This window comes from Helicoverpa armigera, chromosome 29 (assembly GCF_030705265.1).
Source record: "Helicoverpa armigera isolate CAAS_96S chromosome 29, ASM3070526v1, whole genome shotgun sequence".
NCBI classification, from domain to species: Eukaryota; Metazoa; Arthropoda; class Insecta; order Lepidoptera; family Noctuidae; genus Helicoverpa; species Helicoverpa armigera.
The window spans coordinates 1,493,586-1,510,301 of NC_087148.1; the positions used below are offsets into that span (position 1 = coordinate 1,493,586).

General features: G+C 36.6%; 1 protein-coding gene and 1 non-coding gene across 2 annotated transcripts in view; one reads left to right on the plus strand and one right to left on the minus strand.

The window, feature by feature from the left end:
• Positions 1–504: 504 nt before the first annotated feature.
• Positions 505–16,716, plus strand: part of LOC110378512 (ankyrin repeat domain-containing protein 50) — a 109,479-nt gene continuing 93,267 nt past the window's right edge. The window contains exons 1-2 of the mRNA XM_064042522.1: positions 505–902; positions 11,502–11,522. The gene's annotated coding sequence lies outside the window, so the exon portion shown is untranslated. The remainder of the gene's footprint in view (positions 903–11,501; positions 11,523–16,716) is intronic.
• On the minus strand, positions 9,197–9,276 carry Trnal-uag (transfer RNA leucine (anticodon UAG)). Its single transcript has one exon. It is a non-coding gene; the product is annotated as a tRNA-Leu (tRNA).

Consider the following 16,716-nt stretch of genomic DNA (forward strand, 5'->3'; position numbering starts at 1 on the left):
GCGTAAAACGTAACGCAGAGCTTTCTTTTTGAAGTTTTTTTGTTTTGCTACAGTAGCGCCATTTTTGTTGCCAACCCTACATTTTTTCTACCAAATAAGTATAAACATAATACGAAAATAATACAATTGAATAACTAACCGTATTCACGTACAATATGTTTTTATCTTGTTATTTATTTTTAATATGAAAGTTCAGAATGTATTAACTTGTGTTGAAAAGAGTAATTTTCATAAACGTTTACTTTGGTTTTCGCGACCGTTTTAAAAGCAATTCTATCACCAATCATGATATTTTTGTATCCATATACTTTCTACATCAGCAAACCCACTAGGATTTCGTTCCTGAAGTATGTAAGTATGTAACTCAAAGCACATCACAATATAACGTTACTGAACTTCACACAAATCCACCTACTATTGCACTAAGAGAAAAAACTACCATCGAAGGCTCTACTTCGTGGTAGAAATACAGAAAAATAATCTAGCAACCCCAATCTCGATTCATTCAACTTTTCTAAGCTTTTCGCCCTTCGCGTTTGGTATTCGCCACTTTGCCCGCTGCGTTTTATAAATCTATCTTTATTATTGTTCAGTTAGCTACATAAATTGCAACTATATATCGTCTCGCGGATTCACGTCGCGAGTGATGCATAGTGTTCATTCCACTTCATCTCAGAAACGAAAATACACTCGTTCAAATTCAGTGTTTTCTAACATGTGATTACAAATGTAAATAATTAATTGAAATTATCGCACAAAATGGACGTGAAAGGTTGTAATCGTGGGTGTAATGTGTGATTACTTTATTCCTGTTGTGTTTTCTTGGTTTTTGTGAGTGTGAAAGTGTATTTTTTCGAAGGATTTTGACGTTCTCCCGTTGGGTTTCGCTGCCAAAAATACATGTAAGTTTATTTATCAATGTTTACGTATAAAGTCTTGTAATAATCTTTTTGAAGCCTACATCTGTCTGCAATATACTTTATGAGTCAGTCGAAAGTGCGGTAGAAAAGTTTTTTTTTTTGTTTTGGACCTAATTTAATGGTGTTCTTGTAGAAATTAGCTTCAATTATCGCGAGTCGGTCGCGAGTGCATTTGCATCGTTTTATTTTGATGTTTATTTTTAGATTCAACGATGTTTTGTCTGGACTGTTGAGATGTATTTACTGGATCTTGAATGAAAATCTGTTTAATGTGATTTGAAGAGAGGTTGAATGTTCTAGATTCTAGATAGGTAGTACTTATTAGATGGTATAAGTTGGTATGTCGTTTTTATTCATACATGTCTATATGATGTGTCTATAATTTTAACTGATAGATAGATTACTAAGATTTAGGATGTTTATGAAAGTTTTAGCCCTAAACAGCTTGTATGATCAGAATAATGTATATTTCTGGTACTTTTTACGCTTGTACAGGAGAGAGGGTAATACAGTGGGTGGAAGCTAGTATGACAATGATAATACCTTACAAAAAATGATTTTGACCGCTATCAACAATCATATTAAAATTTGTATCAAGATAATCAGTGAATTCATTAAGAATATCCTTTTTAAATCATATAATATAATGAAATCCTTCTCTGAACTTCATAACCAATTATAATCATCAAAAAAAGATTATTTCTACAAGATAAGTAATCTTTTTATAAAAATCTTTCATTAAAGTTTCCTAAAATGCACTTATGGCTAAGTTAATGTCATCTTATGCAACATTTCATACTTGTAACAGCCTGAAATGGACATGCTTATAATTTCACAGAGAAATCATATAGAAAGATCAAAAGTTAGTATCTATAAGTATCATCACACTACCAATTAATACTCTTAATGTAAATGATGTTTACTCTAGAAAAAAAACTATTTAAGGGATTTTGATACTTAACTTTAGTATAGCTCATCTATCTATGTATAATATCAGCTAGAATACTAGGCTATCTTTCTTTTGTGCATTGAATTCCACCATCATCACACATCATCCTCCATGATCACAGCCATGTATTATTATCACCTACACATGTTTTGCAAATAAATCTATCTTTATCTCTTTACCAAGAGCGGGTGACAGCAGGGAAAAGAGCCAGTAGTTTTAATAAAATAAAACTAGCCGTTTCTCGCAGTTTCACCTGTGTTCCATTGGAATTACCTACACCCTGCACTCAGATAGAATCTCATGTCCATTCTCAGGCTCCAAAAAAATCCAAAATTTAATTTAAACTGGTTCAGAATTTTTGGCTTCAACAGAGTTACCTTTGCATTTATTATAGGTGTATATTACTAAGAATTTAGTTCACATAAAAAAAGAAAAATCTTTTTAACTTTATTACATGATGTGTAACTAAAAATTCAAGAACTTATTTTTTAAATGATTATATTAAATATTGATAGTTACACAGTCTATGAATGTAAACAATGTAATGTTTACATTAGAATCACTATTGTATCATTTCTATGTGTTATACAATTAAATGTAAATATAGAGATTTTCAAGCTTGTTATATTGTCACTAAGTTAGAACTAAGTCACCGACGTCAAAAACCATCAAATGACCCCTCCCGCTGTGGTTTAGCAGCGGTGAGGGAGTGTCAGACTCTTACTGACTAAAACCGTCGTGTTCCATCGTAGGCCTTTTTATGTGTTGAAGATGATAGATCAACCCTTACAGACCGTCAAATTCATAAATCGACTAGCTTCTGCGTGCGGTTTCACCCGCATCTTAGATGGTGACAAAAACTATCCCATATGTCCTTCTCCCGGGTCTAAGATACCTCCCCTCTAATTTTCAGCTTAAACAGCTAAACCATCCTTGAGTTATAAAAGTTGTAATTAACTTCTTTTACATACATTGATACTAATAAAATAAAGAAGGAACATTTTGCTGTCTCAAAACTACTTAAAATATTTAAAAAGTCTTTCACAGATGAAAAGGTACACTATCCTCAAGTAACAACTTGAGCTATATTTTATTTTTATCTAAGAACGGGATTTTATAAATTCCCCTGGGATGTGAGTGAAACCCTGGGAAAGTACCCGGTGTTTTGACAATATTTATATCATATCTCTTTAAAATTATACAAACTTCAAATATGAATATTCACATAACCAGTTATAATGGGAACTGAAAAAGTATTCACATATGTTCATAATTATCATAATGTAATTGTTGCATAAGAGTTTAAATTATTTTTGCTTACTTCTCATTAACCAGTGAAAGTGCCTACATACTACAGAAATAATCTAAGCTTTATTAAGATTATGAGATAAAGACAATAGCCTGTAGAAAGTTTCTTCTACATGCCTATGTGATATTAGAAAAAATATACACATAACTAACTAGCTGTTCCTTGCGGTTCCACCTGCGTCTGAATGAACTACATCCAACATACAGAAATAAGTAACCTATGTCCTTAATGTCATCATCCTCCAAGCCTTTTTCCCAACTATGTTGAGGTCGGCTTCCAGTCTAACTGGATGTAGATGAGTACCAGTGTTTTACAAAGAGCAACTGCCCTATCTGACCTCCTCAACCCAGTTACATGGGCAACTCAATACTTATCTAATATAAATCTAATATCCTTGGTAAGACTGATACCTACATGTACCGAATATAGCTTAAATTGGTTCAATCGTTTTGCTGTGAAAGTACGATGAGCCAACAGAGTTACTTTAGTATAACTGAACTCATATAAATTGTATGAACGCAAACATGATAATTATACCTACTAGGAATTACAGCTCATTATTTAATACATAGCTTGTTTGTTTTTATTAATTGTGTAGTAACAATGATAATTAAGTCTACATTTACATTAGGTGCAATTTCCTTATTTGTATTCACTATGCAACTGGATAATTAATATGGCAAATGGCAATGTTTCATCCAAAATTCCATTTTCAATAGGGGTGATGGTGTCATCTGGTAAGTCTAAAAGTTTGTGGCTCATTAGGACGCCAATGGCGACGTCGCCGGCTACGTATCCAAGCAGTTAATATTGAAATGTATGGGTACCTAACTCACATGGCGACGGCTTGGCAACGTCGCCAAATTGGAAGCGTGGCCACGAGCTATAGTTCTCTACGTGGCTTCTGGATGCTCTGGCCACTATAATGTGGCCAGTCAGCGTGCGATTTCTTCAGCGACGACGTAAACAATTGACTGCCGAGACGCCATTTCCACTCGACTTGGCGACCTTTGGATGCCAGAAGTAGCCAGGCCTGCGCCGATGGCGACATCGCCATGGCATCTCAATGAGGCAGAGCTCTAAGTCAAAGCTCGATCGATCGATTATAATGTAAAGCGACGCTTGGTGCGGTTGTCCCGTGGATGGGTGCCCGGGTAACTGGGTTGAGGATATCAGATAGGCAGTCGGTCCTTGTAAAACACTGGTGCAGCTGCATCTGGTTAGACTGGTAGCCCCAACATAGTTGGGAAAAGGCTCGGGAGATGATGTAGGACTTTGAGTATTAAGGATGCGCGAACCTTCTTTATAGATGTTTATACAAGTCGTTATCACTTCCTATAGATAGAGTGAGTGACAATGACCTCTTATCAGTGTCTCGGTGTGTTATCGGGCGCCGCGATCGTAAATATTGCGCGATATTATTATTATCTATTGGTATTCAGACCTTGAGAATTTGTACTGTATGTGTGAATAGTTCAAAAGTTAAGTAAATACAGGAGTAGGTAGATATTTGTATGTTATTAGTCGGTACTTTGTACCTAGTGTACCTACGCCTAGTATTTGTTTTATTATATAATACCGCTAGCCGTTTTCCCGCGGTTTCACCCGCGTCCCGTGGTAACTACTGCCCGTACCGGGATAAAAAGTAGCCTATAGCCTTCCTCGATAAATGGCAAGGGCGGATCCAGCTTCGGCGTCAGGGGGGGGTCACAAAGTCGTGGTCAAGTCACAAAAAATATTATATTGTAGCGTATACTTCTTTTCATATTAAAAGTAGTAGTATAAATACAATAAGCGCGATCGTAGCGAGCTCGAAATTTTTACGAATGTTAAGAAAAGTGTTTTCATGTAGAAAATGGCCCGAGCAGAGTGAGCGCAATTTCTCGTATTTATACTACACACACGTGCGAAATAAAAAAGCGCGAGCGAAGCGAGCGCGAAAATTTTTGTTCAGGTCGAGGACTAAAGTTAAAAAAGTGTTTTTATGTAGAAAATGGTCCGAGCTGAGTGAACGCGATTCCTTGGATCACAGTTGCGAAATTGAAAAAAGCGCGAGCGAAGCGAGCGCGAAAATTTTTTTTTCAGTCCGAAGACTAAAAGTAGATGAAAACGCTTTCTTGCTGTATAATGGTCTCTGCACACAGCGGGCGTGGCGCGGCGGGACGGGACGGCGACGTAAAATATTTTCTTTGAAAATTTCAACTGTCTTACTATTGGTAAGGGTTCATGAGATCAGGGCCGTCTCTAGCTCATGTAGCGCTTGGGTGCAATCAAGGTGCACCCAAGCGCTACCTATGTATCTATTGAAAGATTTTGAGTAGTACATATTGATCGAAGTCCTTTACAAGGAATATAAATAAGAACGTTCGAACGAAAGTCACTTTTTTGGTAGTTAAAGGACTTTAAAAAAATGGTTCCAAATCCAAAATAATAATTAGCGCGAGCGAAGCGAGCGCGCAATTTTTTTAATTTTGAGACACAAAAAGTTCATAAGTTTTAAAAAGCGCTGTAAAGTAACAAGCAGTCGGAAGCGCAAACTGTTTTGTTTTTGAGGACTCCATTAATATATTTTTTTGCTATATTTGACTTATGAAGCTATCAAGGCAAGGTAGATATAATATTGCGCGAGCAAAGCGAGCGCGAATTTTTTTGTAAGTACATTGTAAAGCAGTGGTTCTTAACCTTTTTTTACATGAGGAACCACTTTAACTAAAGTTCGTCTTGCCGGGGACCACCTCATCGGTTTACCTAAATTGAGAGTTCCTTGATAAAGAATACAAGGATACTTTATAATTAGCACTCATTTTTTTATTATTTAGCAAACAACTAAAAGTTACAGATTTAAGTTTTATGATATTTTTGTGACTGCATTCTCTTTACTAATTTATGAATTTTTGGTTCAGTACTACTCAAAGTAAAACGCATGTCGGCAGTTCTAGGTAAGCAAATGCAAAGAACGATAAACGTATGCCTACGTAGTTTCCAAATGCGCGAGCGAAGCGAGCGCGTATCGTAATTTTTATGGGACTTAAACCAAATATTACGTAAAATTTAGCGCAAACGTACTTAACTTTTTGATTGCTGTCAAATGCAAAAACAAATATAGTGTCTGAATACGCGAGCGAAGCGAGCGCGAAATTTTAATTATTTTTTAAGACTCAAAACCAAAATTACGTAAGTTGCGAAAACCCGCGCGCGCATAGATAAGTCGATAAAAATAAAGTTAGATAACATATATAGCAACGTCGAGAAGCAAAGCTTCGCGGACCATTTGGAATGCCTCCAGGGACCACCAGTGGTCGGCGGACCACCGGTTAAGAACCACTGTTGTAAAGCAACAAGTAGCCGCGAGCGCAGCGAGCGCGAACTTTTTTAAATTATTTGTTCGAAGACTCACAAATCAGACTGGGAATTACGTACAAATAAAAAGGAACCGTGATTAGAGCGAGTGCCATTTGTGTTCGTTGATTCGGTGCGTCAATAACAATAATAAACAATCAGAAATACAGTACAGACATAGTCATTTACTCGCGAGCGTAGCGAGCTAGAATTTTCGGAATAAAAATTATCTTATACTTATAAAAAAAACATAAAACATCGTGTTTAACCATTTCAATTATTGGTCCTCTTAGGTCCTGAACCTGGCCCAGGGGGGGGTCATGACCTTGTGACCTACCCCCTGGATCCGCCGTTGATAAATGGGCTATCTAACACCGAAAGAATTGTTCAAATAGGACCAGTAGTTCCTGAGATTAGCGCGTTCAAACAAACAAACTCTTCAAACTCTCTTTTTATCCGGGTTCGTGCAGAGGTTCCCACGGGATGCGGGTGAAACCGCTGGCAGAAGCTAGTCTTCAATAATCAGTAGGTACACGAAGGATTCTTTATAGAACGGCGAATTAAGGCCATGATAAGAAAGTGCTAACATTAATTTGTTTTGGTTGTTTGCTCGAAAGATAAGAATGAAAACAAACTTTTAACTGGTTCATTAGATTATGTGATTACAATTTGTTTTGAAGATTTTTTTGTCTTTACAATGCTTATCAGTTCTAATTATACCACCGTAGCCTTTTCCAGCGTTTACGGGATTTAATTGTATTTCTTATTCTCATTTACATTATATCTAGGTGTGCCTCGCGGTTCTGCACGAATCCTGAAGGTACGACTTCCCGGGTAATTAATAACCTATGACATTTCTCTCATCATTTCTCTCAGGCAGAGTATTTGTGTACCAATAGTCGGTTTCAAATACTTGTGCATTATAATATGTCCTACGCAGCTGGCTGATCTTATGTAGCCGAAAATCAACTAAGAAACCATTATTTTTTTTCGGTTCAGTTTTGGCTTGAAAGTTTGACAGAGATCGAGTAACTTTCGCATTTTATAAATACTAGCGTAAGAGTATAGATTCAAATCAGAGCGTTAATGCCTTACTGGGACGTTTTGCGGTGCAGTATGGTACGGTAGCCAACTTGATGTGTATTGCACATAATCCGTGAAAACCGACGATAGTACGAGGGTAATATTGTTAGGGCTGCGGAATTATTCGCTCGAGTTACCGCGGCCCTGGTACATTTGGGCCTCCAAACGGAATATGTTGGGTTTTATGGTGCGTCTATACGGTGCATGTAGCTTGCGCATATTGAGGCACATGCGCAGATTACATGCACAGCTACTCGCGCATGTACCAACGCAAAATACCCACCCGCGTGCTCTTGTCACTTGCGCATGTTAACTTGCTCCAGCTACATGCACCCTTAGTAAGAGTCTGACACTGCGCCCACAGTGAGGGGTCAAAAAACGAAATGAAAAGGGGGACAATATGACCTTTAGTATGACATTAGCCACCCCTAACTGTGCATTCAGTGTGCATTTCCAATCAGTGCGCTAAAGGGCACTTCGGCTCAGTAATTTTGCCAGTTCAGATGTGAAAAGGGGTAGGAAATAAATTCTCTTTCTTTATACTATGTAAATGCCAACCATTTTTTTTACACCCGCGTTTCTTTTCTGTCTTTTAATACACGTTCGTCTCAGAAACATGGAGCTGCTTTAATCAAAATAACTAGATTATAATCTGGTGTCACCTATATTTATTCAGCCTGAAAACTCTTATCAACTATAACGCATTATCCTTACTAATATTATTTATTTATTTAATACTTCTGCACATTCTCTGCGAGGGCGGAATTAACGCCCTAGGCATTTTCTCTCAGTCTACCTTTGGGAACCTTATTATGAATGCGAAAGTAAATCTTTTTATCTGTCTGTCGCGCTTTAACACAAAACTTAATCGATTTACTTATAATAATATGATATTTTTTGCGTGTTCCCGGCACGAGAGTGAAACCGCGTGAAATATCTATTTCTACTAAACGTAAAACAAGTGAATGCGACACTTTTGCTAAGCCTATCAAGTTATGTTTACCAAATGGTTAGCGGGGGTGGAAATTCGATGCAAGACCTTTTTTCCCCTCCGTACGCCGGGTACTTAGATAATATTGGCTCGTATTCTGTTACACTCGATTCGCGGAAATGGTGTTTTTTTTTACCAACTTTTTTCTACGACTTTAAAAGGGGTGTTTTAATTTGTTTTAGGGTTTACATATCAAAATTTTATATGTGTTTGTTTGATTTTTTTTACCTTGTAATGAGTTAATTTTTTGACAGTAAGGTCAACTTATCTTCATAAACAGCTGAAACTATTTCAATGAAACTCCCGTCAGTAGCATACTACATTAGAATCAGCAAAGGTTACCTCGCCTGAATAAAGTTAAAACAAATCTTCTATATTATGAAATTCAGTACCTATTTTGCAATTACCATATTGTTATCACACTTGAATTGATAATTACATTTCACGCAACATAATAGGTTATTGACTTTAAACTTAAAAACCAAAAGAAATATCACCAAAATTATAGATACAAAAAGCAATAGATAGGACTAATCTGCGAATTTAACTATCAATCTGACTGTCAAATATTTTTATGACAGTTTTGAAAAAACAAAAAAGGTTTTTGACAGCGGTGGGATTCGAACCCACGCCCTTTCGGACTGGTGCCTAAAACCAGCGCCTTAGACCGCTCGGCCACGCTGCCTTGAAATGTAGTGCTGAAATAGGCGTTCAGGTTCTATCTAGTATTTTAGTACTTTTCCATGGTGAAAATGGTTGGAATTGAGTTTGGTACCATATTATGTTGCCCTAAGATATCCCAAGATACTATTTATGTGTCGTTTTACTTATTAGAGATCGGAATTTGACATTACTTGAATAGGACTTATGTCAAAATTCTTATGGCAAATCTACATATTTTCATATGAGTTGAACTATTCAATGTAATCATATCCTATGATAATAGATTAACCTACTAGAAGATAATAATCTAGAACTGACGTCGTTTCCAATAATTCTATCTATCCGTAGTTTTGCTCACTTACTAGACATATAATTTTGACATAAACAATTCAATAGATAATAGGTATAGAATGTTGGAAACGGCCTTTACCCGAATGACAAGAAGGTATTTTTAACTATGCAACTTATTCGTCGTTAAAAAGTTTTCAGTCGGTCTGATTTATGAACCCAAACAACCTATCGGCCCACTAAAACTTTGCAGTGTGTGAGCTCTTAGTGTATCTCAGCTAAAATCAATAAACAAGGTTTTTCCATTAGTTAAATTCAAAATTAAACTAGGGGTGTTAAAATGACGAATTTCTGTATAATCGTATCGCAATAAACCCGACGCCAAAGTAATTGTTCGTGACGCTATGAAATATTAAATTTAAACGTCATAACTCGTATCGAGGGGAGAACTTAGATGGTAAAAGGTGTTGGATGTGGCAATGTGGAATTAAAATTTTATGGAATACTTGCTGTTTGTCTGCGGTTGCACCCGCGTCTTCACCCGCGGTTTCTATTCGTGGACACAGATAAAAAGTCGCCTTTTTCCTATTTTAGGATGAAGACTATTTGTATATAGCTCGTGCCAGCGGTTTCACCTGCATCCCGTGGGAACCTCGGCACGAACCCGGATAAAAAGTAGCCTATAGCCTTCCTCGATAAATGGGCTATCTAACACTGAAAGAAATTCAAATCGGACCAGTAGTTCCTGAGATTAGCGCGTTCAAACAAACAAACTCTACAGCTTTATAATATTAGTATAGATTTATAGTATTAGTAAGGACGTCATGTGAAATATTTTTTTAAAGTACCTGTGTCCCCTCGCTTTTACCTCAGTTACTGTATGTTTTAGAGGTACTTCCGGCATCCGGACCTGACTCCAGCTATTTTTTTTTAAATTTAGACTGAATATTTTATTCAGTCTACCATGTTCAGCAGTGGACGGCAACTGATTAGACCTTATTTTGAGATTGTGACCTAATCATGAATCCTTATTTCGCGAATTACATAATATGTAGATTTGATTACTCATTAGTTCAAGCGAATTTCAACCACTTCTATGTTAGTTAATCACCCTTAACGCATCGGAACACACATGGTTGGCTAGGGTCGGGGCTTCACCGGGTCGCTGACACCCCTCTGCCAAGGGTGGCCGCCAATCAATATGTGACGTCACTGTCTGGCTGGTCTGGCTGATTATGATGATGATCATTCAAGCTAAGACCTCATTTTGAGTCATCATCATCTCCCGAGCCTTTTTCCCAACTATGTTGGGGTCGGCTTCCAGTCTAACCGGTTGCAGCTGAGTACCAGTGTTTTACAAGGAGCGACTGCCCATCTGACCTCCTCAACCCAGTTACTTGGGCAACCCAGTACCCTTTGATTAGACCGGCTTCTGACCTGTAACGACTGCCAAAGATGTTACATGACAGCCGGGACCTACAGTTTAACGTGCCATCTTCATTTTGAGTATGCTTAATCATTCTAATTAATCAGCTCTCTATTGAAGTCTACTCTTAACGCATCAGAACACACATGGATGGCAAGGGTCGGGGCTTCACCGGGTCGTTGACACCCCTCTGCCAAGGGTGGCAGCCAATCAATATGTGACGTCAGTGTCTGGCAGGTCTGGTTTTATGAGGGGTAGTTTTTGAAGAGTTCAAGGTTGGTGTGTGAATTTTTTAGGGCTTTTTTGTATAAATTTTTGTTCTTTTGTTGAATTTGTACTTGAAAAAATTGAAATTTTTAAGTGCTTGACTAAGTAAGTTTTTAACTACTTACCTGCGGAAAAAAATATATTGTTTTAGGCACTTTGTAATTTGCTCGCAACATAATGATAACCAAAAATACGTCCTATAATTTTGAAAGGATGATTAATTTTTTTTATGACATTAATATTAAACGTATCTTTTATTGTTTCAGAAATCGGTGGCAAAACTACTGGTATGTTCTATTCTATATTTATTTATGTCGAATAATATCGACATATTGGTATGCTATATACTGCAATATTTCTTTAAGATGATGTGTAATACACACGTCAGATGCTACACGACAGCAGTGCCGTAGCTCTCGTAACAAGCTCTTCCTATATGACTCAGAGGAAATTAATATATATTGTTCACAGCTGATGCATTCATGTGAAGACTTATTTAATGAGACAAATTCATTTCTTGATTGTAGTAGGACTATTCGCTTTAGTATTACAATATCGGGAGACCTTTCACACACGGTCTTTTAGTGCCATGGTAAACTATTGATTAGTTAGTGTTTTCTATTCTACCGGAACTGACAAAATACATATATACTTTACATATAACAACACTCATGATATACATATGCAACAAACATGATCATCACACAAATGTTGACCGTACCGGGAATCGAACACGGGAACCTCTGTTCCGAAATCCAGCATTGAGACCATTGTCATTTATTTATATATTTCACTTCGTCACTATAGTTACAGGAATTTCCCAATTCAATACTGTGGCTATAAATGAAGTTCTAGTTACTGTTACATACAATGTACATGGTGGTTTTTGTGAACTTTATTTTTTACTGTAACTTTCAATCCTAAACAATTCTTTAAGGGCCTGCCAAAGCCAATGCCCTACCGAGTCCATAAATAGGGTCATTCATTCATGACGTCAAAGACGTTCTGTAAGTACTTCTGACGTCATTCAGACTCAGACTCCATTGATAAAAGATGTCTAGACTGAAACCGTCTAGAGGTCTGACACGTGACCTGTGCATGGGTTAAGTTTAGATAAGTGATATTGATAGGAATGTAAAAGATTTTCAATGGTATAATTCGATGCAATTCGAATATGCAATCCAGATGATCAGATGTTTTGTGGCGTTTTCTGCCTTTTCCCCGAAATTATGGGGCCGGCCTCCAGTTTAACTGGATGCAGCTGAATACCAATGTGCTACATGGAGAGGCTGCGTATCTGATGTCCTCAGACCAGGCTGTTTGGCGTTTGACTACTTATGCGTTATTCACACAGATCTTGAAATGACAGCTAGGACCCCCAAAAAAAAATCTCAAGCCCACATCTGAAACTATTTCACTTTCCAAAAAAAAAAATCGAGAAAATTCTCTAAGCACGCAAACCCAGTTTACATCAACTCCAATAAAACACGTTTCACGTTACACTAACTTAACCCATACCTACGATAACTGGCTACAAATAAACCACGGTTTAACGTAACAGTTTTCAGTTAAAGTTCGTACAGTTACATGTTTTATCAGCTATTTACAATCCTGCACTGGATACGACTTTGCGAAAGTTTCTCTGCTGGTGCAGCGAAAATGTTCGCCGCGTTATTGAAATCCTTGTTTTGTATGGGTGCGTGAATGTTTTTGCTACGTTAGTTCTGTTTAAAAGGATGCTTTGCTCATATTTAAAATGGGTATAGTACTGACGGGTAATTTATAATTTTATCATCCTTTGATTTTTATGAGATTGATTTGTCGAACTCTACCGGCCTTGCTTATTTTGATATACAGTCATGGACACATAATTAAAGACACTGTTGGAATCTTAAATTGCTGCCACATTTCATCTGTATTTCTTTTTTCTGATTGCTACTGGAACTTTATTTTCTATTTTAAAATATTTAAGAGGGCATTGTGAAATATTAAAACTAAAGACTATCTTCAGTGATCCTTCGCGACAAGTTTTTTTTCGCTTTATCCGAATCTCGAGCGGTATGAACCATAACGTGGCCTGGCCATATAACTAAAGACACTCCATTTGCGCAGAGGAACAAATGCAAATTATTAATATTATTGATGGTACTTTTCTATAACAACATTCCCTACACTGTAACTAAGCATACTAATGAGTACTAATATTTGGTTTATTTCCTTTTACCTCAATGACAGCACGACATCCCTAAGCGTGCAAGCGGTCAGTTTTGTTTTAAGTCGCTACGGGAATTTTCTTCCATGCTTCATAAAAATTTGTGTGAAATTGATCAATGTTTCATGTATGACTTATCGCCATTGTGTTTTCTGGCCGATCACCAGTTTTTTTTTCTATTAAATTTGCGATGGGCCAAACCAAAACCGTCATAAGCTGCTCGATCAAAGAGTCCTTTTTACTACTCTTACAGTGTTTTTCAGAACTTTTCTAATTTGGAAAGCGCTAAGGACCGGTAAATTATGCTTAGCATATAAAAAAATGCTATTTCTAAAATATTATAGTACTTGAATTCGCCTATTTTTAATAATATCTTTCTAAAAGATCACCACACCAAGTAGTGGAGAGAAGCCCCACACTATTACTTTTTCGCCTCCTATGTTTGAGAACTTTCTTAGAGTATTTTGGTTCCATCTCATGTTTTGGAGGCGACTAATTTCGATACATTATTTTAGAATTATTCGTATCCCTTTGTTTAATGAGAAAAAAAAACATTTTTGAACACTTGTTAACTGCACCTTTCACATTTGATAGAAATAGCCAACTACAGTATGGACACGCGGTGCTTTTCCAAAAGTAACCTCTTCCGATACCCATGCCTTACAGCTTTTCCTGACCCGGTTGTAGTCTAAAAGTTCTGCAGACACAATTTTCGTCCTTTTAGCATCAAATGACTCCCAAAAAAAACAGTACCGAATCATGTAAATGGTTCACTATTTGCCTATAGCACCGCCTTAAAGTCTGTTTGCGGACAAGTTTTCCTTGGGGTCGGTTTTGAGTTGTTCTCAAACCATGCCTTTTTTAGAAAGAAGAAAGAAAGAAGAAAGAAAGAAAGAAAAGAAAATAAGTTTAATTGCGCAAAATATAAGACGCATAAATGCCCCTAACAAAATGAGCATAATATGGATAAAAAGAACATAACACAAATTTAAGGGAAAATATGCGTCCTAAAGTGCGCAATACGGCCCTCGCTCAGCATAATGCTGCGACCCGAAACGAGATAGAGTCCCAGCGGTGGTTTTCAGCGATAGCCGGTGCTACCGCGATGACGTCAACCGGTGGAACTAATGTATAAAATAAATAAATAAAAAATACCTAAATTTTAGTGCCATTGATAAGAAATCTTTAATAATAAATTTATTACCATGTCCTTACTATAGATCAAGTGGTATGAATAAATCCGTATGTCAAAATATAATATTAAAAAGCCTAAAACATTTTACTTACCAGAATTTTTGTTCTAGTCTTATTGATAAGACTATAATGAAAATTTTTAATGAAATAAACCTAAATTATTACCTAATTCGAGTTTTCGTAAGTATTTTATTCATTTCTAAAAAAATGTATGGCAACTATTTGTATCTTTCGTTTTTTTTTTTTAACTAGGCTTTAACTGTCTTTAATTAGCTGACCAGCCAAGTATCAGCTACAAAAGTTAGTGTTCATTTCCCATAGAGCTTTATATCTAAAGTATTAAAGAAAGAAAATATTTTTTGTCCTTAATTTAAAGAACACAATGTAATGTTTCTTTTAATAATTATTACACTACAGTTTATACCGTGCTTAAGCTCATGTCAGTACCATAACTATTTATTTCACTTTGAGTCGGGGGGTGTCTTTAATTATGTGTCCATGACTGTATTATTTTGAAGTTCATTGTGAATCAAATCGAACTTTTAAGTCCGTCTGAAAGCGGTTGGGTCATTGTAATTTGCGCATATTGCAACATAGTGATTTTTGAACCCGATCTATCGGCAGGACAGTTTCATCAAAATCCATCCAGTAGTTTTTGCGTGAAAGAGGAACATACATCGATACATAAGTAAAAACTTTCACCTTTATAATATCAGTAGAATACCCACTAAAATGGGACAATACCTACGTAGTAAGAAGAACCTTTGATCATATGGAGCGTGACCCCCGGTTATAAATAGATGTCTTCCCGTATTAGGAAACGGGAAGACACTCATGAAATTAATTCAATAAGTTAAGATTAGGCTCATTCAACACTCTTGGTGTAGTGCAAGCTATCTTTCTTAGAGAGTGTTCTGTTCATCTTGAAGAGCGAATATATTTGTCAGGACCCATGGTTAGGCGTAAACTCTCGTGTTATTTTGGGCTTTTGAGAATGTACTAGCTATATACATACAATTAGGTGTTACAAATTTTGTTTCAATAACAAAAATATTATAAGTACACGTTGACTTGGGAACTTCCTTCTTGTTTTTCGTTGGTAAATAAAGCAAGTGGATTTCTATTTCAAATGTGCAGATGGGTACATAAACTCTCTAAGTAATTGGGAATTGTGAATCTTAATTTATTACAAAACTTTACTCGTAAAAGGTGTCGCTGATCTATATTGAGATGGGAAAATATCAGATGATTTACTTACTACAACTTATTTTGTTACACACTGGAGCTCTATTTATCAAGGTTAAGAGTAGAAGGGCCTACAACAAGAATCTAATAGTACTGAATTTAACGATGACAATTTTAATATATTTCACACAATTCTATCTTCATTTAGAAATTTTATTACCTTTTCAATGCCTTTTCAGGTGCAAATAAATTTCTGACATTGACTTTACCAGACTGACAGTCCTGGTCGTCCTATTGGCACAATGACACCACATAATCCAGTATTTAGCAATCGAGGGCGTCCTAAGGAGGTCTGGATTATAACCTCGATACCACCCAGACGGGCAAAGCTCTACTGACCCTGTGCAAAGTTGTTCAAGGGCATAGGACTTAATTTGCTGGAGTGAATGAGGTGTCATTGGCTTTGAAATTTAACTAAGATGTCTTTCCTTTTATTGTGTTTTAGAGGTTTAGTTTTTTGGTGGTCTCACAATGATATGGAAAGTCAAGTCATGGTGGACAAGTACACTAATGCATCTCAAGTATGACGGTTCGGGATCGATTCCAAGTCAGACAAGTACCAATGCAACTTTAAAAAAAACGGCCAAGTGCGAGTCGGACTCGAGCAATAAGGGTTCTGTACCATTATTTAAAATGAGCAAAAAAATCACGTTTATTGTATGGGAGCCCCCAAAATATTTATTTTATTCTAGTTTTCAGTATTTATCGTTATAGCGGCAACAAAAATACATCATCTGAAAAATTTCACCTCTCTAACTATCACGGTTCATGAGATACAGCCTGTTGACAGACGGACAGATAGAGGAGCGAAAACAATAGGGTCCCGTTTT